General features: G+C 44.7%; 2 long non-coding RNA genes across 2 annotated transcripts in view; both read left to right on the top strand.

Moving 5' to 3' along the window:
* The first annotated feature begins 5,865 nt into the window (after positions 1–5,865).
* On the top strand, positions 5,866–6,808 carry LOC111758159 (uncharacterized). The gene is made up of 2 exons (XR_002792386.2): positions 5,866–6,139; positions 6,394–6,808. It is a non-coding gene; the product is annotated as an uncharacterized LOC111758159 (long non-coding RNA).
* Positions 6,809–8,104: 1,296 nt separating this feature from the next.
* The window catches only part of LOC111758161 (uncharacterized), a 48,596-nt gene continuing 31,918 nt past the window's right edge, over positions 8,105–24,782 (top strand). The window contains exons 1-2 of the long non-coding RNA XR_010043502.1: positions 8,105–8,973; positions 9,731–9,796. This is a non-coding gene — a long non-coding RNA (uncharacterized LOC111758161). The remainder of the gene's footprint in view (positions 8,974–9,730; positions 9,797–24,782) is intronic.

Here is a 24,782-nt window from a genome sequence, read left to right as displayed (position 1 = left end):
CCTCCTGGAAAAGAAGGCTACCACAACTCTTCCTCTGCCTCCTGTCCTGCCTGGGTACTGCTCAGGGCCGTTTAGGACTTCATTACAAAGCTCCATGAGCACGTCCTCAGAGAAGAACCATGGAGAGCGACTCCATGCTTCAGAGCCCGCCCTTCAGCGTCCCTCTGCCATGCTAGATACGTGACAAGCTGAGCTCTCTCCACATTGTCCTCATGTGCCATGCTCTGCAGAAGCCTGTGGGAGGCCAGTGGGCAAAGCAGATAAGCTGGGGCCTGGTGCCTGCCTGACAGGTCTCTCCGTAGTGTTCGTATATTCCCAAGTCCTCTGCTTGCCTATTTCCTTGGCCTGTTATCTTCAGTTTCCTGTGTTGTTTCCGTATCACTCTTGGTGAAATGGCCCAGTGTGCTCCTTCCTTAGCTTGATTTTATGAGCACAAGAATGCTGGGCATTTTTGTCCATTGTAGCTGCAAGTTAGTGACTTAGCCAGGTCCTGGCTCATTAAGAAAGGAGGGGTGTGGGGATGTCACTCTGTAGATAGGCCCCATTTAACCCCTAGTGCCAAACAGAATTTTTTAGACTGGGTGATTTATAAACAACAGAAATCGATTGCTCATAACTCTGGAGGCTGGAAGGCCAGGATCAAGTCACCAGCAGATCTGCCGGCTGCTGAGATGGATTCTCTGCTGAACAGATGGCGCCTGCTTGCTGTTTCCTTGCACGGTAGAAGAGGCCCAGAAGTGCTCCTGGGCCTCTCTTACAAAGGCACTAATTCCATCCTCAAGATGCCACCTCCCAAAGTCGCCACCCTTGGTACAGTGGCACTGGGAATTGGGTTTCAACATACGGATTTTGGAAGAACACAAACATTCAGCATAGCCCTGGGGTAGCACTGGATGGTCTTTATGTAGTGGACCGTCGCATTCTACTTTTACCAAACAAGCCTTTCTCTTGTTTTACCAAACAAGCTTGTTCTCCCTTCCTAGCCTCTCCTTTGTCACCTTGCAGAATTCCTTGGTTACTTGGTGTCACCAGTGGCATTGCCTCGTCCTAACTCCTGTGAAAACTTCGACTGTGGGAACAGTTCTCTGTGCACGGTGGAGCAGATTCCTGTAGTGCCTGGGAAGTGGCATTTCAAGACCTCTTCAGCCCATTTCAACTCACTTGCGTCCATGTTTTAATGCAGTAATTTTACTGAGCAGTGTTTGCAGGTTGTTGAAGGAGTAAAAACATTAGGGGTTAGGGGTGTGTTTCGGTGGTAAAGCTCGCATGCGTGAGGTCCTAGATTTGATCCCCAGCATGGAAAGAAAGAAGGAAGGAAGGAAAAGAAGGGGTCGAGCAAAGGGAGAAGGTGGTTCACAGTGCAGTCACAGCATTTCTCTGCCATTTCTTTCAGGCCTGCTGGAGCTGGAATGGAGTTCAGAGCTCCCCTGACACAGAGCGAGAGAGCCAGACCTTCACAACCTCCGTGGATCGAAAGTTAATGTGGATGTCCTCGGGAAGGCACACGCCTTTGGTCACATCCCAGCTTTTAGAATTTGAGAATGTGTTAAAGGGTGTGTTTGGCCCTTTTTAAAAAGGGATCTGCATATTTACTCCAAGTCCCCGGGACTGGAAGCTTCGGTAAGACTTTCTATGATTCCTGCCTTAGAAATATTGTCTATGGATGGCCTCAGTTATTAGTAACAGGGCATTTGTTTCAGTTAGAAACAAAGGGACAACAGCAAACACAGCAAGCCGAGAGGGCTGGGGCGGACCTCACCCCACGATATACCTCTCAGAATTGAACCTACTTAATTTTTAATTTTCTGCCTTGGGCATAAAACATGCTTTATTTTATCCTTTGCTTCTGCTAAAGGGTTCTGAGTGTTTTCTCAGCTTACCTCTCCAGGCCCACGGGCTGTTCACTCTGGGTGTCTCGCTTGGGGTTTTAACCTTTTATCTTTCTTCTGATGGTTGTTTTGAGCTTACAACTTATAAATATTCCACAAGCCCCCTGGGAGGTGGCCGGTCAGGGAGGAGCCGGAGACAATTCGCCGTCTCTGTGGATTTCCCACTTTCTGGACTCACTGAGAGGCTGCAGGAAGGAGGGAGCAGAGTGAGAATTGCGTGCCTGAGCTACTGGAAGCCCAGGGACCCCTCAGCTCGCTTCCTGTGAATCAGCTGGGTTTCTGGCTTCACAATTGTGCACTTCGGAGGTAGAAAGAGGGGAGGCCAGAGCGCTCGCGCATTTGGTAGGAGCCAGGCCTAGCAACGTGGGGAAACAATAAACAAGGAGATCCTTTTATTCCTTTCTTCCCTTTTTCATAGTAGCAACTTTTTGGCTGATTAAAGTACTTTTCATGGTTCCAGGAGAGAAGCGTCTTTTGTACTACACACTAGAATGTCAGTTCTCATTACTGAACCTTGGCTGTTCAAATGCTATCTGAATCTCCCCAAGGCCCCCTTGGGGAGGCTATAGGCAGAAATTTCAAGGAGCTTATGCCAATTATTTTCTTTCTATCTACATATTGATGGCTGACCCACGGTAATCGTGTGAGTTAGGTCTCATGCGCAGTCTCTTTATTTCATTCATGGCTTTACAACAGAGGGGTTTTTTTTTTTTTTTTTTTTTTTGGTCTTTTTCATTTTTATCGGTACCAAGGATCGAACTCACGACCGCCTGCTTGCAAGGCAGGTGCTTATGCCGCTGAGCTAAATCCCCAGCCCCCAACAGAGGGTTTTTTTTAACGGCCCTTTTCTCCTAGTCTCTGTAACTACCATTTGTGTTGTCTACTTGTGAATTATAGAGCAGACTAGAGAGAGAATTATAGGTAGACCTGATCCATATTTTTTTTAGAGGGATGGGCAGTTATTGGGATTTTTTTAATAGTACTATCACGGTTGTCAGGGATGTATATATTCTGAGGATTTCATAGGAATAGGTTGAGCTCCAGGCTTCAGTCTTTAAAAAGTCTCTGACTTAGCAATTTTAATTGTAAATTACAGATCTAAACCAGTCATTTTATAAGGAGAAAAAAAAACAATTAGTGCAAGGATATGTAATAATTTATTAAAAGCCAAAGCCAAAAACTAAATAACAGGAAGACCAGAGAATTATAGTAGCAGCAAGTAGTGGGTAAGAATCTCTAGGGAGGTAAGAAGGTAGCAGTAGTCTCTTCAGGGAGGTGCAGGAAGTAGCAGATAGTCTTCTTTTTAGAAAATAGCTCAGTGGAGGCATAAAAGATATCAGCCAATATCTGAAGGAAGAGGAAGTAGAAGAAGGAGTAGAAAGAAGACAGGAGGGAGGAAAAGAAGAGGAAGGAAGGGAAGGGCTGGAGGAGCAGGAAGAAGACGACCCACTGGAATGCCTAAACAAACACTGCAAGTGCCTTCGACACCCCTTTATTGGGCAGATTTACCTGCAATACACTGTTTAAAAGAGAAAAGGTTTATTTGGCTCACCATTGTGGAGGTACCAGTCAATGGTCAGCTGACTCGGAGGCAGAGACATTATTACAGAAAGGGATGTAGGAGGAGAGCTGCTCACTTACGGCCTCTGGGAAGCATGGAGCAGGGAAGAGATAGCAGGCGCTTTGAAGGACTGCCCCCCAGTGACCACTTCCTCCAGGAGGCTCCTTTCCTGACAGCACAGGCAATGGATTAGTCATGATCTAATCACCCTCCCAGCCACACCTCTTAATACATGTGCTCTCCGGGGACACTTTTCATCCACATTCTGACACCCAACAATGCCTTGACATGTGCTATGAGATAAACAGTTTTCCTGGTAAGACAAAAGATTGAGCATGGAGAAACTTTAAGCAAACAGTTAAGATATTTATACGGGGTAATAATTTCTGTGAAGTAGATAAATAGTGCGTAGGACAGAGAGCTCCAGGGTGGCTCAAGGCTGGGTGGTCAGGGAAGTTCTCTCTGATCAGATGGCAACTGAGTCCAGTAGAGAGGAGAAACCATCCATGAGAAGTCTGGGAGGGGTTTTCTAGCCAAAAGCAGAGTGAAAGATCAGGTGGTGAGTCAGTGTCCTAGGTCCTTTCCCATGACATCCTGAGGAGAGGAACAGGCGATGAGCAAATCAAGTGAGTCAGGGTGAGGATGGCAGTGACCAGCACTGACAGGAAGAAGTCATTCGGCAGCCTCTCCAGCGGGCTGCTTTTAGGGAACTCTTGTAGCTAGGTGCTTTGGGCTGCAAGTAACAAAGGAAAATTCTCATTCACAATAGATGACTTTGTTAAAATCTGAAGTCAGCAGTCCCAGGGTTGGGGCAGCAGCTCAATGAGGTCAAGTTCCCAGGACTTTTCTAGTCACATTTTTATCTTCAGTATGTCAGAGGTGAGTTCCGTCTTGGATTTGTAGTAGATACCACTGCTCTCAATCCTGTGTCCTCACATAGAGCAGGACAAACAGGAAAGTGTATGCTGCCAAGCCATGTTCCTTGTGGAGCTCCCCGCTTCACTTTGAGAAGAAAATCGTGCCCTGCAATGCCTGAGCAGATTCCCTCCTACAGCTTTCCAAACAGAACATGATACGTACACCCCGGGCTAGAGGGATGAGAAGGATGTGAGCTCTGGGAGGCCCTCACTGTGCCCAGGACAGGTGGCCATCCAGGAGGGGTTGTTGGAGAAATGTTTACCCATGTTCTCATGTAGGGGAATCTCAGGGAGCAGCTGATGTGGGAAAAGTGGTCCAAAGGAGCCAGTTATTTCTGGTTCAGGGAGCCAGGGTGGCTTTGGCAGGGGACTGCTGGTGTGCTATGGAGGATCTGGTCCACCAAGTTGCTCTTAGCATCCAAGATGAGCAGGAGAGAGTGGTGGAGAGTGGGGTGGATGATGATGGTACAGGCCAAACTGGGGAGGTATCAAGTCCAAGTTGTACCAGAGAACTTGGTGCAGACAGATCCCAGTCTGACCCACTGCTAGCCACCCACGGCCCTGTATTTCAGTGTCTGTACAGTGCAGGCAGTAGCAGAACCTGCCTCCTTGGGCCTAAGGAGAAGCAGGCATTTGGTACATGTAAAGCACACGGAGCCACTGTGGCTTGCAACAACCAGTCAATAAAAGCTGGCTTCTGTTTCCTTCTTCCTGTGTATCCTGTGCCTTTCCTCACATCACATTAGCCTGCATTTACTCATAGACTTGTCTTTGTTTTGCAGATCACAAAGGATCTTTATGGGTGCCAGCAGACTGGCTTATTGCTTACCGCATTCTCATGATGAGAGTTTGGGTGGGGCCAGGCCCTTGGGTAGCTCAGCTCACTGGAGCTTTGGTGCAGGCCTGGCCCTGCCTCTGTCAGGGACAGCTCACCACAGGGGCTTCCTCGGGTGCCTCGTGGGACCCTGGCAAAGTGGCACCGGCAGCTTCTTCGATGCTGCAGGACACTGCCTCTGCCGCTGCTCTCTGGGCCTGGAGAGCTGGAGGGAGGGCACAAGCTGGGTGGGAGAGGCCAGAGGTGCTCCACGGAGAAGCACAGGGCTTTGATTTCTTTCCTTTGCTGATGGATGAGCTTTGACTCCCTCCAGAATGTGCGCATCTGCAGGAGAGCTGGACTGTATTTTATGGTGAGGGCTTTTTTTTTCTTTTCATTTTCTCTTTTTTTCTTTTTCTTTTTCCATCAACACTTGTCAGGGATTCAAGGCAGAAAACCTGGCAAAAGCCTGGGTGGCTGCACCAGCGCAGGCAAAAGATGAGTCTAAACAGGGAACAGAGTGGGGCATTGTTCCAGCACTGCAGAGTGAGAAAAGTAGGTCAGGGAAGAAAATGCAGGTTTGACAGAACTGGGAATTGAACTTGTTACCTCAGGGCCCATTGGTGTAGCAAAGCAAACAGCTAGGCAGGACAGGGTGTTACCAAAGTCTGATGTCCGGGCAGGGGCAGACTCACGCTGTGAAAAGCCACCTGCCCGAGGGTCATTGCCCACTGCGGGTTGTCTGGATACCATCCTCCCCACCTCCATCCTGCCGCTCCCACTCTGGGAAACTAAACCGAGTGATGATTCCAGCCGACAGGAGCAGCTGAGACTCTCTCTGGAGAGAAGGCCGGCAGCCCACCAGCTGCATCTGCAGAACTGCGATTTGAGAGGAGTCTTCCTCTCCAAGAGCAGGCTCTAATTACAGTCAGCATCACCTCCTAGGAAACTTCTCTGGGTGAGTGGCTACCCAAAGAGAAGCAATGTCTCCGGGTCAGCCTCCCGGTTAGGACATCAAAAGGGGTGCTGGATTCACCTGGATCTTAGTAACTCTGTGTTTTCTTAGTGCCTAGACATCAGGTGTTTCTCGGGATGAAGGGTGAGTTTCCCAATCAGAAGATTTTTCACCTTGGAAGTTCCTCCAGATTCTTTTCCCTAGGCATCGTTTTGTTGTTAGTGTTTTGCCTAATATGAACCTTCTTCTCCTTATAGGTTTCAGACATCCCTCAGAAGCAATCAGAGATACCTTGAAATAATTATTTCAGACCTGCCTGTCACACTGTCAACAGAGAAGCAGAGGTTGACCAGATGCTCTTCCACTGGATCCTTTTCCGTGTACCCTGAAAGAAGCTCATAGCCAGAGACCCACAGCTTTGGGCCTCGCCTGTCATTAGTGACTCGCTTTCCCTTTCTGTGAAATAAGGGTAGCCCTGGAATGAGGCCACTTATTTATCGTGGGAAGACACAAAATTCAGTTCTGCCAGCTGGTCCTCAGTGACTTCAAGGTCTTTTTCAAAATGTGTCACCCTCAGATTACTCAGCTGAGAAGTGGGTATAATGCCACTAGGAGCAGGGTTGCACAGTTCCTGTAAAACATGAATAAAGTATGAAAGCAGTGCTCCAGGTACCTACAGGAATTTTCTTCCAGGGTTTGCCCCCTTCCTTTCTCATGGTTGATAACTCTGAAAGAATTTTTGAAAAGTATTTAGAGGGAAATATATGCATAGATCTACTTAAGGCCAGTTCACAGAGTAAAAAGGGATACAAAGTAAGAACAGTCTTGTCCTGCACTGGCCCTGTCCAGGAGACACATATGGCTATTTAAATTTAAATTAATTAAAATGTAAAATGCACTGTCTCAGTCACAGCAGCCACAAGTCAAGTGTCCAGTGGCTGCACAGGGGTCGGTGGTTGTTATGTTGGACAGGACAGAGCAAGAGCATTTCCATCACCTCAGGAAGTTCTCTTGCTCAGGGCTGGCAGCGTTCTCATGGTGCCAAGCTTTTCCATTACGATGAAAAAGAACCTGCCTAAAGCAAAATCCATATTTCTGTTTGCCTTTGTACCCTCTTCTTCCAGCACATCACCTTTAAGACACACCGCACACCCACGGAAACCTCAGCGTGTGAACAGGCGTGTGCACACCTCCTTCCATTGGTCTTGCACACCTGTCCTCTCATGGGCTCCCAGTATCCTTGCAAGCCCAGCACAAAGAAGTCCCACAAGCACATCTCAGGTGCAAACTGAGGGCTTGTCATGTCCCAGACCTGGATCTCCATATGGCTTCGTGCCAAAGGTGTGACCTGGCCACGCTTGGGGAGGTAAAGTGACTGGAAAGCAGGGAGGGTGCCTACTCTGCTGCCTCCAAAAGGCACTGCTCCGAAAAGAGGATTTCTATTTTCTCAGTGGGGCGGAGGAGATGTTCATTGCTGTTTGTGATATGAATGAGGAAGCCAGATAAAAAGACTCTAAGAAAAGTTAGCATTGGTAAAAATATAAACAGGGACATTTCCTAAATCTTACATTGCTTTGCTCTCTGGCTGTCACATGAACGGAAGGACAGTGGGTGGTCATTTTTGCAGGTATATCTGGTGTCCCTGATAACCAGCATTGTAGGGTTCCTCATGACACCCCTTCCCATGAGGCAGCAAGGACATACTTAGCCAATCACTCTCATACTCTGTGATTCAAATAGAGCAGAAGAAGTTTCCAGAAGGGATTAAAATGTACACTTGAATGATTCCAGCCAACTCCAGCCAACTCCAGCCCAGAGAGAAGCACCAGTCTGTGTGATGGGGGTGGGAAGCATGAAATAAGTCCAGGTTAATTCAGCATGGGAGGCAAGTTTGAATTATTCATTTCTTGACCCTGTAGCAGGTACTTCTTATGGCAGTCTGCTCTGGTCTCTTTGGGGGCACAGCAGTCACACAGGCTTCCCAGGCATCTTCCTGACATAGGCTCTGCCCTTCACTGGCAGCCTGGTGTGGCGGGTGTGGGGGAGGCCGGGAGACACTTTTAGATGTGCCCAGTGCGTGGCACTGCCAGGAGGAGGGCGGCAGCGGCCACTTAGCACTTCGCTCCCCGTTGAGCTAAAGACTGGGGAAGAGAAGTGGAAGGCAAGAGGCGAGAAAAGCATCTGCGGGCTTGGAGGAGGTGCAGAGGAGGACAGCACTTCCGAAAGGCTGCGTGCCTTGGTTTCCTTCAGTCATCGGAGCTCTCGCTTTTGTCTTTAAAAGATATTTCCAATCAGAAGCTCATCTGAACGAGAACAAGAAAGCAGGAAGCACACTTTGTGAGTTGCAAGGAGGAGCCCGGGGAAGGGTCTGTCTAGCGCCTGTTTGAGGAGTCAGGACATCGGGCCCAGCAAGGCCTCCTGAGAGGCTATTTCTCACCTCCCACCGCACTGGGAAGCTGGTGTCACAAAGTCTGCCAGGCTGTTTCTGGCTCCAGGGCTGCATTTGGCTGGCATTTTATTTAGCTTGTGACATTCTTGGCTGTTCTTATTCTGGTGGGCATCAACACTGCTCGGATCTGCTGAATTTAGAGTCCTCTCAGAATCCCTTTGTTTCAAGATGGCTTCACAGCCACCCCCGCCCCTGACCCAGTTTAAATAGCCAAGTGTGTGTATTCCGGAGTCACAGTTCTGGACCTGTAGACATCGAGGCCCCATGAAACATTGTGGCTGCATTTACAGCAGGTCCCTGTGCAAGGCTATAGGCAAAGCTTTCGGAAGGAGGAACCAGGGAATGTTCGTGTGCAAAACGTGCTTGGCATGCTCTGGAATTCCATCAGGTATTTCTGGTTGAAACTAATTCAAAAGTCATTTAAATGGAGGTCACAGACTCAAACGCTGCTCAGGGGCCAGGTGGACATAAATAAGTCAAGTAAATGAATGAAGCCAGAAGATGATAAGTAACAGGAATTGCTGGGGATGGTGGTAGCCTAGAGGGCTCCTTACCTTGAAGAGGAAAGCTATCCTCACCTCCAGCATGCAGCATCCAGGGACGCCTACACCCCCCCACCCCAGTACTCTGTATGCCTAGGCTAACGATTCCCTAAATCCTTAGGCCAGATTTTAGAGCAGATATTCAAGACCATCTAGAAATTCATGATGTGAAATGTTGATTTTTAAAAAATATTGGTCCAAAGCAAGTGGTGGGCCAAGAAGAAAACATCCACGGATCAGATTTAACTAGGACACCAGTTTGCAAACCATAGTTTGGAGTCACCAATGATGAAGCTGGTTCTAATACACTGATTTACAAAGAGTAATCTTGAACTCTTGGCTCCAGGCATCCTAAAATCCCCTTAGACAGCACTGGTGTCAGACAAGTGGGGGTGGGGAGGACGTGAGCCCTAAGGGCTTCCAGTTTGCTAAGTGGCTCTTTCCGACCTGGGCTGAAGAGTTCCTCAGCCTGCTCCAGGCATGGCCCGGGCCTTCTTAGGGGCTGGAAACCGTGCTCTCTCTCCTCTTCCAGCTAATTGCTTTAATGCATCTTGCATGTAGCGAGGCTGCCGCCCTAACTGCTGGGTTATCATTTATTCTCAGGCCCGCCGGCCCCGAAGCAGCCTCCTGCTGGCCCTCACGCTGCGGGGGATTCATGTGGTCTGCACGGTGAGTCAGAAAGAAAGATGACATCATTTTCCTGTCCGAATGAGGACGTGCGCCTGTGTCTGGAGGGGTACCAGGGTGCAACGTGAGGCAGGTCCAGGCTGCTTGTCTCTCCACGTCACTCGGTGACCCCTCCCTTCTCGTCATCTGCACTCAATTCAATCTGGCTTCTCCCAGGGGAATTATTAATCTGGGACACAGCCTGGCTTCTCCCCTTCTGTCTTCTCGTATAAACCCAACTAATTAATTTACTTTAACAAGAGGAGTCTTTCTGTATCTCTTTCAATCTTTGTCATTCCAGTTTAGTGTCTCTTAATCAAACCCAAGACATGCACTACTCTCACGACTGTGCTTTGAAATGGATCTGCAGGAAGCTGAACGTGCGCAGTCTTTTATTTTACATCCTATCGGATCTACCGTCAGGAACAAGGGGAAAGGGATTTTTAAGGTAAAAGGTTATTAAATGAGAATAAGGGTTGGAGGAGCAGGGAGAAAAGAGAACGATATTCTTTCAGGTTTAATTGATGAAAGGAAATGTAAAGAAGCCTCACAGAACAGAAGTGACAAGCTGAAGGGACTGATGCCTCAGTTTCTAAAAGTTCCACTGCACCGAGTTTGACAAGAAACTAAATTACAACAAACTGAATTTCAAGATCTTAACTGGATTTTATTTGCGGTCCTAGAATCAGGCAACACCTCAAAAACAAACATTCCGATGTGCAGCAGAAGAGGTTGGCTTTATAGGGAGAAGAGAACCTAGGGAGGCAGGACCGAGAACAGAGGGATATCGGTTATTTCAAAATTACTTCCCTTGAAAACCAGTAAAGGAGAAGAGATGTGTCTAGCGCACTGGCTACAACCAGCCTTTGGAGGGGCGCTTTGGCTCCCTCTCTGTGTCCTGATTTCTTGGAAGATCAAGTGAACAACTTAGGTTATCTTGAGGTATGGAACTTCAGACCTCATTTTAATTTGGTGTAGGAGCTCAGTCCTAACCACTGGCCTACAATATATGGTATTTTATTTAACAAGTTCATTGACTACTACAGAATGGTGCCGTACATTCCTACTTTTTTTTGTACTAAAGATTGAACCCAGGACTTTTGCACTGTGCTACATTCTTAACCGTTTTATTTTTTTAAATTTTGGGTCAAGGTGTCCCAAAGTTTCCCAGGCTGGGCTTGAATTTTCGATCCTCCTGCCTCAGCCTCCCAGAGTGGTGAGATTGCAATGCATGCCACCATACCTGGCTAAGAGTGCCTACCCTTTGAACGATCCCTTGGTTAAATCTTGTTTCCTTTCAATGTGTGGATAGAAAATCCAACCAAAATAGGCCATTTGTTGTGGGTTAGACCACATTAGGAAACTGCTGCCCTCCTCCTCAAAAGCAGAAGCCGAAGGGTCACTGTTCTATGTAACACGGTGCCATCGGCTGGGAGCTGAGGAAGCAGCGAGCCATGTGGAAACCAGGCCCTCACCTTCCCATGGGAACGCACCTGGTGGCCCTTCCCACGTTGCTCCCTGTGGCTCCCGTACCTCTCTCCTGGTGCCGCAGGGGACTGTCTGTCTTTGTGAACAGTGCCAATGCTTGTCTTTCAAAAGCGCTGTCACCACCACCAACCACACACACACACACCCCAAGTCAAAAGAGGATTTGAGCAAACAAGTGCCATCCTGCTTGTTTGCACGTGGACTGGGGAGAGGAGTGGAAACTGCTAATAAGTGTAGCCACGGCATGGAAATCGTCCAGACTCAGGCTCGGGGCTTTCATTTCTCTGCCAGAGCCTCACTCTGGACTGCGTTTGAGGAAGGCGAGCAAGCTGAGTAACGTGAGGGTGCCGGGAGCCAGGGCCAGGCAGAGAGATCCCCTTACACTAACCTGGCCGGGTGGCATCTTTAAACACAGGCAGAACCTCTCTCCTGCCTAAGACCCGAGGCCCTTTACACTCGGTTTTCCAGGACTTGAGGACCGGAAAGTAGGGGGATGCTTTTGGGTAACTGTTTCCTTCCTTCTTTCCTTTCTCCCTCTCTCTCTCCTTCTTTTCTTTTCTTTTTCCTTCCTTCCTTTTTTTTTTTTTAATACCCTGAACTGTCTAGCTACTTTGGCTCAAATGGATCAAAATTCTACCACAAATAAGTTGGGGACAACAGTAGCCTGGATTACAGCTGTCCTTTCTTACCCACAGTTTCGTTTCCCTACGTTTTAGTTACTTGTGGTCAACAGCAGTCCCAAAAAATAAAATGGAAAATTCCAGAAATAAGCAATTCACGGGTTTAAATGGCATGATGATCTGAGGACATGCTGAAATGTCGCACCATCCTGCTGGGGTCCAAGAGGGGGTGAGTCATCTGCCGTCCAGCACGTGTTGCTGTACCCAGTGTGTGGTAGTGGAGAAACCAAAGTATATGTCCCGCACTAGCCAGGGCTTCAGCCCTCCACAGAGTCTGGGAAAAACCTCATGTTCAGATTTCATGTGGAGAATGAAAAATATATTTCACTCTATGCTTCTTTTCCGCAATATACTTCCATAAAAGTAATTGCTACTGCTTATTGAGCACTTAGTATGCACCAAGCATTGTGCTAAGAGCTTTGCATATATTAACTCATTTAGTACAATTATTAAAACTGGGGGGAAGTGGAACATCTGCCTTCTACATTCCAGTAATTCTTTATTAATGGGTTCCTTCATAGATAGGATTATGCCACTGTATCCAGTCTAAGCCCAAATGATGACTACTGCCAAGGATAAAGTCATTTCAATGGGTAATATTATTTCACTCTGAGAAAAGAAGGAAATATATTTTCCAGACGGTGGATCTATGCCCATGTTGGGAAGCTTGCTCTCAAGAGCAAACTAGGATGTCTTAAGTGAATGAAATGATTTTTTTCCAAAGCTTGGTCTTGGGCAAGCGATTCAATCTGTAAAATGAAATACAGTACGTTCACATAAAGGACTCAGAACAGAGCATGGCGGCTCCCTAATTCTCAAGGAATATCAGCTTTGTGATCATTATCATGATTACACTAGGAAGAAGCTATTACCACTCCCATTTTATTGATGGGGAAACTGAGGCAAAAGGTTTCAACAATTTGCCCAATATCATTTATCCAGGCAGTAATGGAGGTGATTTCTAACTCTAGGCCATTCTCAACTCAGACTTTATGATAAAATATGTTACTTTTCATTATAGAAAATTTCTGTCTATGGCCATACTGAATATAACCTCTTTCTCCTGTAGGGAAACTGAGCTGTAAAACAAACATAAAATGTCCCAAAGACTGGACGTGTGTCACATGAGAGGCATTTTCAATCCCTCTGGTAGAGAGAAAGTGCTTAATTACCATGTGCCACTGCTGTTAACCTCTGCAAATAAGTCTAATTATCACAGATTAATGAACAGAGCGCAGGCACATCTAATGGGGCTTTGCTGAGGGGTTTTCATTTCTGCATTTTATTATCTCCATAAATGCTGCTCTTCCCCATGTTCACGGTTATGAAGTTTTTATTATTTTTTTAGTGGTGCTCTGTGAAATATCAACAACAGAGCCCGTGAAACAGCTCAGGGCAGGGACTGCTCTCCAGGAAATCTTTAGGAAGTCTGTAAGTTGGGTGGCTGCTGCCTGGCTGTTTACTGATGAATCATGCCATGTTGGTTCATAAGGAATAAAAGCTTAGACGGTCGCCAAGGAAACAGGCGGAGATTTTGGAAATATCTAAAACCACAGAGAAATTTCCAGGAAAAAAAAATCGGTGTCTTAGTCAAGAGCCAGGTTCACCTTATCTGCATTGAGGTGAGTTAACACGGTGCAAACACAGCTCAAGGTATTTGTTCCTGTCTGCATTAAGACTTTGAGCACACAAATGCTGGGCTGTGGTTCCGAGATGAGTGTGCGGGAGGAGAAGAAACCATATTTGCTGCACGCTTCCTGCAGCGTGGCCAGGGCTGGTTGGCGGCAGGGCTGTGCCTGCCTGCCGTGTTGGACACTGTCCGTGAGCTCAGAGACCCCCATGAGGATCTTGGAAATCCCAATGTCACTTTGCGGGAAGATGACAAGCCAGCCATTAGCAGAGAGCCTTGGTCACACACACGCTGGGACCCGCGGAAGATCCTGGGCACAATGGCACCAGACACGTTTCATTAATAAATGATTAGATTAGCAAATCTTGTCAGTAGAGATTGTGATCACAGAATTAATGAAATAAATAATGAAACATTTTCAGTGTTTCTAGCCGGCTTTCAGAGCAGGGTAGATCTCTGCCTTTGTTAGAAATGGTGGCTGTCTGTTTGATCAACTCCTGGGGAGTTCAAGGAATGATTTTTTTCTGCTTCTAATACCCACCTTCAGCTTTTAGGTTCGCCTTTTTTTTTTTTTTTTTTTTCAACTTGACTTTTCATATCATTTTGTGCTTCAAACACAAAGGTTCCCCAGGATAATTTCAGACAAAGAAACCCCACAGAGTGAATAATCTACAATAAAGAATATCTGAATTGTGTGACAGAAACAACCCATGTGACCCTGGGCTTAGAAAGGGGCAGGGGAGAAATTTTGCTCACATATAGACACAAAAAATGTTCACAGTGTTATATCCAGTGTCTCCATTTTGCACAGAGTGGAAACATTTCCTGACCCAGAAGCAAACCAAGATGCCACCCGGTGAGAATCAGCCAGCAGGCAGGCAAGGCACATGCGCGGGACATGAGCCGAGCAGGACTGGCTCACGTTTCCTTTTATTAAAAAGAGTAAAATCAGCTTCTCATCTCAAAATAATCATAGAGAATTTCTTCCTAAAGAAACTGAAACTTTTTTCTTTTAGACTTAGGATATTTTAATTTGAATTTCTATGAAGCATAGCAGGAAACGGAACCCCAGTATCAGTCCTCTCTATTGTCCTGGTAATACAGGAATTTCTTCCTTGACCCATTCCAGTCATGAGATGATGTGACTGTTATTTACGATCCTGACATTTGGGGTAATCTTGCAGAAGAAAGTGTAATGCTGACAATATAAATGGATGTCTAGTTCTCAGCATCTGGATCCCTACGCAGCGCGCGCGCACACACACACACACACACACTCACACAGACACCATTTCTTTGAAATCAGTGAGTTCAGAGTCAGGGTCCTGATGCTTTGCTGCTCCTGGATTTTCCATTTTGGGATCTGCCATCCTAAATACTGAATAAGTCACAACGGAACCAAGTTCAAATCCATCTAATTTGAAAAATTCAAATAAAACATAGCTTTGAATAAAGTAGAATTCATATGAGTCAATAAAATAAAAACGTATTTTTAGAATGTACCTTTGAGTGAGGAACGGTGGCCTATGCCTGTAATCCCAGCATTCTGGGAGGTTAAGGCAGGAGGGCAGTAATTTCCCCAGCCTGGGCAGTTAAAAGAACTTGCAAGACTCTGTCTCAAAATAAGAAATAAAAGAAAGGGCTGGGGATGTAACTCAGCACAAAGGCCTGGGTTCAAGTCCCAGTACTGCTAACACACATAAACAAAAATGTTGAGTATCCTTAATTTTTCTAGCACAGAGCTGGGGATATAGCTCAGCAGCATGGCGGCTGCCTGATAAGCACAAGGTTGTGAATTTGATTCCCAGTACAAGAAACAAAACAAAATAACAAAAAACAAGAGCATTTTTAGTTTCATTTCACAGCAGCATATCAAGTCTATAGGTAAAACACTTCAGATGTTTCCTATTATGGGATCAGAGGGTTTTTTTTTTTTTTCCTAAGTCAAGATATATTCTTTGTGGAAAAAGACTTGAAGAAGTAGGAAATTTTTAAAGTAAAATAATGCCAAAACTATAAGGATCAGAAAAACAACAACAAAAATGACCCCTTCTCCTATTTCAACTTAAAGAGAGGTTATAAGGGTCTGTCTAGAAATCAGTAAATGTTCTTGTTGTATTCAATAACTTTATGTTATCTTTTTACTTGTACCTTAGAAGAGGCTAGTTTTCTGTTATGGATTAAAAACTGGTGGTCAACTTCACGCCAGCTGAATTAAATCAGCATGGTGCTCAGTGTAGATGTTCCATCTGAGGAAAGTTGCCAGCATAAATAGAGATGTGAAGGGAAAGAAAAGCGAGATATTGTGGGTTTTCCTAAATGTTGCTGTATGAGCCATTGGTTCTTCTGGAGGAGCTTGCCATGACTGGCTTCCTCAGTGTGAGTTTAATCATTGTCCTCGGAGGAGCTCAGGACCTTGTTAGTGAGAGTGGCTTTGATTCACTTTGGGAGAGCTCTGGTCTTTACAGCAAGCATTGCTTCCTGGCTTTGGAGGAGAAGATGTGTGCTGTTTAATCTCCAGGAGAAACTCATTACGCTGGCTTTTTGGCATGTACGTGGTTGTTCTTATCATCAGAGGAGCTCAAGACCTCTGTATTGCTGAGGATGGCTGTGGTACTTTTCAGGGAAGCCCTGGTTCTTATTTTGAGCGTGAATTCTTAGCTCCAGCATAGAACCCTCAGCCTATGTGCACAGCTCCTTCACCTCACTGGCATAGACTTTCTAGCTTCCACTGCTGATCTTTGGGCCTTCCCAGCACAGATCCGTGAAAGACACTGGTGTGAATCCTTCTTGTGGGCTCTAGACCTCCATTTGGACTTGAGGGAGGCATTGCCATGGGCTTTGGGTCTTCAGTTGGACTCATGCAGGACATTGCTGTGGGATCCAGGCTCTTGGCTGAACATTCTGGGACTTTACTGTTGTGAACAGATTTCCTGCACTTTCTTTTGTTTAACTCATGGTGACCATCATAAAATAATATTATAAATTCTGTGTCCTGACTCTAATTGTTCTCTGTACAACCCCTGACTACACCAGAAATTGGTACCAGGCGAGTGGGGTCTTTGCTGTGTTGTTGCCTGGCCATGTGGCTTAAAAGTCTTGGAAATTAATTAGGAAAGTTTCTGAGAGACTGGCAAAAGAGACAGCCCCTGTGTGCTGTAGACCATATTGGAGACGGGTTGGAGCCTGGAAAATTAGAGTACTGATGGAAATGCTGCTGGTTAAGATGAAGCTTGGGAGCCTCTGCTGAGAAGGACCGCATTGGCTGCTGGAATCCACATAGTATATTGTGCTTTAGCTGAAAGTTGGTCTTCATTTTGCTTGTGTTTAGGTTTTAATACCTGGTGGCAGAAAAATTTCAGTGCAGTCTACTGAAATTGGGATGGTAGCACGGTTACTTCTGAGAACTTTTGACCAGATCTATGTTGGCAATTTAGAGCAAAAAGCTAGTACAGTAATTTAAAACATTTGACCAGAAAGAAGGCTCCGGTGGAAGTGTGGGTTGTAAAGATGGAACAAAGGAGAAGATAGTTGTTTAGAAGAACAGGACAAAGGAAAAATGAACTGAAATCTTTCACCTGAGGATAAGAGGCTATTTGAATTGCAGGAGATCACTATATTTTAGTCTTGCCATGTCGTTAAAAGTTAATGGGAAGGAAGGACTGTGATTGTAATTGTTCTTTAAGTTTGATTTTACTGTTGTTTTTATGTTTGTAACCAGATTAATTAATCAAAGTATTGTGTTTTAATGCTGAACCTTAGTCACCCTTTAAATATTTTGTTTGTCGGGCAGGAATAAGTGTAAAAAGAATTGCATATATGTACTTTTTGTATTAGTAGACCAAGATATGTTAACTTTCACAAAACTGCCACTGAAGACTATAGTTTAAGGAAATGTGTATGGTTATTAAGTTGACCAGGTGTGGATTGTTATGGATTAAAAAAACTGGTGGGCAACTTAACACAGCTGAATTAAATCAGCATGGCGCGCAGAGTAGATGGTCCACCTGGGGGAAGTTCTGATTCTAATTGTTCTCTGCACAACCCCTGACTACAACATTTTCTAACAGGAGTTTAAATGTCATTGGTTTTACCATCTGTAGTAAGAATTAGAGTTTACTTTCACCGAATGATTATTGTAGTTGTTTGATCCTGAGCTGCATGGTTTTTCACATTTTGTCAATTCAGAAATGAGGAAGTGATGTGAAAGCCCCATCAGCCCTGTGGTGGCTGTGATGTAATTCTCAGCGGCACACAGGTACGGAAACTCAGAGCGGGTATCAGCCACCACAATAGCAGGCAATAGAAGCTCTGTGTCGCCAGTGCTTCTAATGACACAGATCAAGAAGTGGAGTAGCAAATTCAGAAACAGATGGCAGAGGGGCAGGCCTGAAGCAGAAATCCAAAGATGCAGTATAAGACTTGCAAAGCAGTAAGCTGTATGCAGGGTGACATGCATAGTGAATTCATTTTAAAGACTTTGGATAACAGCCCCTTGCATTCCAAGATAAGACCACTGACTCATGGGAGCGCTAATCATTCTGACCTATCTCTGCCCCACCCTCTCTGAATCATTGCTTCAAACCACCTTGTGACTACACCCACACCTGGTGGAAAGAGTGACAGGCGCCCCTCTCTGCCCTCCCCCATGGAGGACGCTGTGATTCCGCCAAGCTGTGACTTCCTCCTGCTCAGCAAGTTTCATGAAGTCAGTTTTGTGTGATCAGCAGAGTTCCCCAGTGGTCTTGGTGCAGAGCTTTGATAACTCAAAAAGAAATTCAGAAGAATCAGGCTCTAACGCCGAGTAGCTTTAGGAATACTTTGAATTATTTAACGTACATTTCCTTCTTCATGCACCGAGATGGGATATCATAAAATTCACAGCTATTGAGTTTGGAAGAATTTTTTTTTCAAAAGTACCTATGAAGAACTATGAGATATCTTTGTATTTTTTGGCATTAAGTTTTCTGTCTTAGTGATACATACAGTAATGATGTTAGCGTCTATGATTGCCAGCATTGGGCGTGTGCTAAGACTTGGTAATAAAATCTTCTGCTTCTCGTCCTGGACTCTAATGGGACAGTGTGTTCAGTGCCTCATTGGTACTGTTCACCTCCACCACTTTGCTGGTCGGTAGGTCCTGCTGTCCCTCTTCATGCAGATGTGAAATAGAAGAGTGGAGAGAATCCATGGTTGCCTTGAGCTGTACTAAATGGTGGTAGAGTTTGCATTCAGATCCATGTAAGCTAGGCTAGGAGGGGAGAAACAGTGTTTACAACTATTTTCTTAAAAGCTGGAAAAAGCATTAGAATGATAGTACTTTGCATAAATCATGTACTAAATTTTAGATTTGGGTTTTGCAGAGTCTCTCTTCAGGGCTCACAGCTGTGAAATTGTTTTCCCTAGGTTTTGAAGCAAAGGTGCTTCAGAACCTAAAATATATGTCAGTTTATTTCTTCCAAAAAACAGAGTCCCTAGGTGTTCAAAGCCATATATCAGAGTGCAAAAACAAAACAAAACAAGCAAGCAAATAAAAACAGACTCATCACTTGGGTCATTCATTTAAGTCACTCTTTGACAGCTGTTCTGGGATGGCATTGCCAGGGGTTACCATGGGCCACTGGGTCTGCAGCTTGGCCGTCCCATCCAGCTGGACTGTGTCTCTCTGGAGAGGTGACCCTGCCTACCTCTCTCTAAACAACCCCCATGTTTATGGCTCATATCTAAGATTTTTTTCTTCTCTTTTGCACAAGAAATAAAATAATAGTATGCTGAAAATTTCCTTGCTATTGCTAGGGTAGTCTCTGCCTTTGATGCTTTTTTTAGCCTCAGCTTTCCCTCACAGGTCACAAGATCAAATGCCACTTTTTTATAAACCCCATGCAGGGCTGCAATCTGCTGCCTCATGCAGGTGGGACAGGTGTTCTTCATCCTCCAACGTACCAATAAGGACATCAGACAAATGCCGCATTCCTGACTGGGTTCTCACGGCATGCACTCAGGACTTGGCTTGTTTTTGTTTTTGTTTTGCTTTTAAAGTCTCCTCTTTTATCTGGTTAATGCAGTCACATATTCCTTTTGACTAAAAAAATCTCACTAGGATGCATTAATGTTCCTTCCAGCCCCCTCCTACCCTCTCCTCACACACTGGGGGTTCAGAAATCTGCAAATCTCCTGTTTTACCTCCACCTTTAGGTTTTAAGAAAGGGGGGGCTTAAGGAACAGCAACCTTTACAGTGCCATTCATGGAAACATGCACAGAAATTACATGCTTTATGTATGATCTATTATGCTAGTTTGTGTTTTAATTTTTCTGATTTGTAAAAACTTCAAAGTCCTGCGATATGTGTATCACCTATTACACTTGAAAAAGATTATTCATGGAAAGCATGCTGCGATCATAACTTAAATTTCTCTAAGGAATGTAACATATCAGCCTGCCTTGGATGCAGGTATCAGATAAAATTTAAGAAATTGTAGCTTCTGCGGCAGCTCCCAGTCATATCAGGTTTTGTCAATTCTGCCTTTGGATTCTCTGATGTTTCATTAAGAGGAATCTGTTACTCATTAAGAGGAATCTCTGCTCCTCGTCTCTGCATTTTTTCCCATTGCCAGCTCACCCACCATTACTTTCTGGGGTTTGCTTATAGATTATTAAGAGAAAAGATGTAAACGCTTGGGGAGGATTAAGGTGGACCCAGCTGGTGTCCATAAAAACAGAGGGAGATGAAAGGGCATGAAGCAGATCGGCCTGGACAGCCCTGCGGCTTTCTCCTGGCTCACCCTTGACCCTTAGCCTCCAAAACCCTGCCCAGGGCCAGTCAACATCTTTTCAAAACAGACTACCTTCTGGGAGGCTTCCTTCATTTTCATTTTAATCTCTTTACAAAGTCATAAAAATACATAAATAAATGTGCGTAGGAAGGGTTGAGAAATTCCACTGAAACACTGAAATCTGTAGAGTCACCCTACGTTCTGAGCATGTGGAGGGTCCTGCATTGTTCACCAATTGAGGCAAAATGAAAGGAAAGGAGGCGGCCTTCAGGGAGTGTTTTATCAGCTCTGCTCTTTCCAAATGGTTACAAAGGCTTCTGGAAGCAGTGCCTTGAGGCATTTCGATGACTTAATTTCTTTTTTGTATCCTGCGGATTATCTACTACAAGCATATATTATTTCTATAATTAAAAAGACACTCCAAAAATGGAATTATGGCATAAATTTTTAAATACAAGAATACCACCCAGTGTGCTATTTTTACAAATGCCTGGGATGAAAGAAGTAACTTCTTTTCTTTTTTCTCCCTTCAGTATTAGGAATTGAATTTAGGACCTTGTGCTTGCCAGAGAAGTGCTGGGCCACTGAGCTATAATCCCCAGTCCCAAGAGGTAACTTCTTAAACTATGTAATAATGTAGATAAACTGTCATATGCCAAAGAAATATTTTCAGATATAAAAGACTGGTTAAAGATGGACTCAAATTTTTCTTTATTATAAAGTTATTATGATAGCCCAAGCCACATCGCAACTTTCCCTTTGTGTATCACGTGTCCCAGACAGAATGCTTTTCTACCTATATGCCTTTAGTGTACAGGATGTATGCCATTTCCATTACTGGTGACATCTTGCTATATGAAAAGGACCACAAGTCCACACAATTTGACCTATAACATGTAATCTCAGTCTCAGTTGCTGCTTGATAACAAATAGGCCCTTGGGAAGAACGTATATCTGCATCTCAGGTTCCGTGATTTTGTTTTGTGTGATGGTACCACGTTTTAAATTTAAAGTTCCAGTGAATTAAATACTGAAAACATAAATAAGATCATAAACTAGTTCTCAAGATCAGTACAGAGAGAATGGAAAACAGTACAGTTTCCTGGCTCCCCGATTGTGTGAAAATGACTTTAAACAATCATTTTATCTAGTGTTTACACGATGGAAGGGGAAATCTACCCAACAAGACAATATAGTTTACTTTGGGTAAGTCAACTGTTGAAAAATGTAATACAGAAATGTGTTCTCAGTGCTAGTTACACTAAATCTTAAACATCTAGCTTTTACAGAGTTGAAAATCAAATTGCTTTATGGTTAGAGGAGCGTTTAATATAGTGTGACCAGTTGAAAGTTAACATTTTGTATTCTGGGTGATTAATGACACCATATTGTATTTCAATTACTACAAGATTCTTCTCTGTAATAAACGATAGCAATAATATTCACATTAAGTCAATAAAAAGCATCGTCAAAGTGTGATGTATAAGTGCCATTATTAGACTATAAGTTGATCACATCATACAATGAATTATCAACAGCGTAACAGAAAATCTGTATATGAAGGCATACATTTTCATCTCAGCACACAGGGACTTCGGCAGATCACCCTCGTTAGTATTAATAGGAGTCAAGTGCAAATTCTCACACACATGAGCTGGAAGGCTGCTCCCTGAGTATGTGGTCTCCAAACCTCAATGTGGCAGGTTCAGGTATGAAAAACCAACTTATTTTTCAGGGCATTCAGGTTCAAAGGGAAATGAATGGGGAAGTGACTTAGCTATGTACATTCTGGAAAACCAACACTTGGGGAAAACATTGTCAAATCACATGGCTCACTTATGGATCCAAACATTGATTATATCTAATGTCAAAGGTAAGGTGCTCATTTCCCCAAAGGGGCTGTGCACTTGTGAGCACCATGGAACTTGTAGAATCTTCTGGATGATAAATTCCCAAAAGATTATTGCTTTAAAAAAAGTCATTCCAATGATGCCTTGCTACAGAAGGGGGGTCATCAGTAAGATGGTCTAGGGGCTGGGGAAGTAGGTGCAGGAGAGAAAGGAGGGAAGCCAGGTCAGGTGGTTTTTCTCTCTTCTCTGCACTCTTGTACCTCCCCACGTGGCTTCAGCTGATTGGTCACTAAATCATTACAGAACAATGGGATGAAAACCACTGATGGGTGACGCTGGGAGAGGGAGCCAAGGCCACTCTCCCTGAGGCTTCCCAGAGCTTCTTATTTGGAACTGTACCCTGCCCAGAGGGGGCCTTCAGTGGAGAGTAAGCCTCAGAGGAAAGATGGGGACCCTTTGTGATGCTTCTGTTTGTCCTGAGGCTGTCCCCTACCTAGCTGGATAGGCAGGCATCATCTGGTAGCACTGTCCAGATACTCATGCATAAATACAATTTGAAGACCAAAGGCAGGGCAATGTGTTTTCTTTTTCTTTTTCACTTACATCACTTTTTAAAATTAGCTTTTTAAAATAACCTCTTTCGCCACCTTCACAATATAGGTGCAGGTAATTGCTGGCGATATTGTGGAATCAAAATAACTTTTACCATAATCTCAGAATGCAGCCCAGAGTGGTCACTAGGAGAAAATGGAGTCTCTAGTGTTAATAATGGGTATCAGGCTAAGCAGCTGTATTTACCCCAGGAAAACTGAAAGTCACCAAAGCCGAACTTCAAAAAACCAAGAGACAGATGAGAGTCAGTGATGAGGCCAATAAAACAGATGAGTGCAAACCTCAGGAATCAGTTTGATTAGATCCACACCAAATCATAATTTTAGAAATCCGAGTTGACTGCATGGCTCTGATGTATAACTATCTTCATGATCAAGGATCTCTGTATCCAAACCCAGCCTCATCCGGGCTGTGGTTTGCAGGCTGCCACTGAGTTATCAGATGACTGTGAAAGGTCTCTAAGCCTCCATTTCCTCATTTTACTGCAGTGATGATGCGGATCAGCCAGGGTGGAACCAGCAGGGCTGGGGAAGCCCACATGGACCGACACTCACGCAGGCTTCCATTGGTCTGTAGCCTCTGACTGGTAATCCTGAAACCTCCAAAACCATAAAATGCAAGTTATTTTGATTGAAAGTTGATGTCAAAACCCATCGAATGACAGATCTTAAAATGTGTTTATGTTTGGATGACCTGAACTTATTTGAAACTAGTTCTAATCTCACTCGGTGCAATTTTCCCAGAAACAGTAATTCATTAAAGTTAATTTAATATATCCACACCTCTGAGAGTTCCAAATCCCAAAACACATCTACATCCAAGGGGTTCAGACTTTCAGAGAGGACACCGTGAGCCTGTGATGGCGATGAAAACTGTGACAATCGCAACACTTCTGCCCCTCGGTAGCTCCTGGCTGTGGTTTTTGGTTCTCAGTTTGGGGCATTTGTGTCTGGCAGGCATACTGTCCCTTTGCTGCCACTGTGACAGTTTTTGAGACTCCCACTTCCTGGAGTCTCTAGGATAGGACAGATCTGTTGGGGCAGCTGGGTTTGGAGTTTGCTCGCCCCCTGGTACCCTGGGCTCAAACATGAGCGATTTCTGAACTTGCACAAGACTAGTTCTAATCTCACTTGAGGTTCACTAAGGAACTTGACTTACACTGGTCGAACGGATGAGAACAAACACCACAGTTTAGTTTGGCTGCGGAAAACAGAGTAGTTGGCTTAGTGAGGATGAAGGGACACAGAGTGTGGAAATAATTTATCCCCATAAAACAAAAACTGTTCACACTGTGATTCTTTCTTTTCTTTTCTCTTTTCACGTTCTCTCCTTTTTTTTTTTTTTCCTTTAGAGACAGTCCAGGCTGACCTTGAACTCACTGGATAAACCCAGGCTGGGTCTAGAACTCTTGGCATGCCTTTCTGCCTCAACTTCCTTAGTACAGGCTTGCAACATGATGCCTGGCTCCTTTTTAAAAATTTTCTTTTTCATCACAGTTCATACAAAACAGCTCCATTCGTACAATCTATGTTGTAGTTTGAATTCCATGATCAGAAATAGGATCCCTCTGGGAGCCCCATGGTTATCATCTGTGGTGGGGCTTTTCTCTGTGGATTATAACAGAGAGGGGTGGATTATAACTTAGTCTCTGCCCCGTGAGGCCAGGATTCTCTGCAGATTCATTCACACACAGGCACAGCCTGCAGAATGTGGACCCCCTTGAACAAGAGCTTCTGCCTGAGACACATACCACTGGATTCACTCCAGCTACTACCATGCCAGGACGCAGGACAATAAAGTTCTCTCCTTCTTTCTGTGTCCAAACTCACTATTTAAAAGCTCTTTCTTCCAAGACTTATTAATATAGGCGTCATGTAAGATGCATACATTTTGGAGTGCATCCGAAAGGAATTAGTTACTGAAAAGTCTGAAGTCTTCATTCTAAGACAGTTTTA

The sequence above is a fragment of the Cavia porcellus genome, unplaced genomic scaffold (assembly GCF_034190915.1).
Source record: "Cavia porcellus strain 051 isolate PalLab524CR breed Dunkin Hartley unplaced genomic scaffold, mCavPor4.1 scaffold_26, whole genome shotgun sequence".
NCBI lineage: Eukaryota > Metazoa > Chordata > Mammalia > Rodentia > Caviidae > Cavia > Cavia porcellus.
Note: the sequence above shows the minus strand (reverse complement) of the source record. Positions and strands in the feature narration are given on the sequence as shown.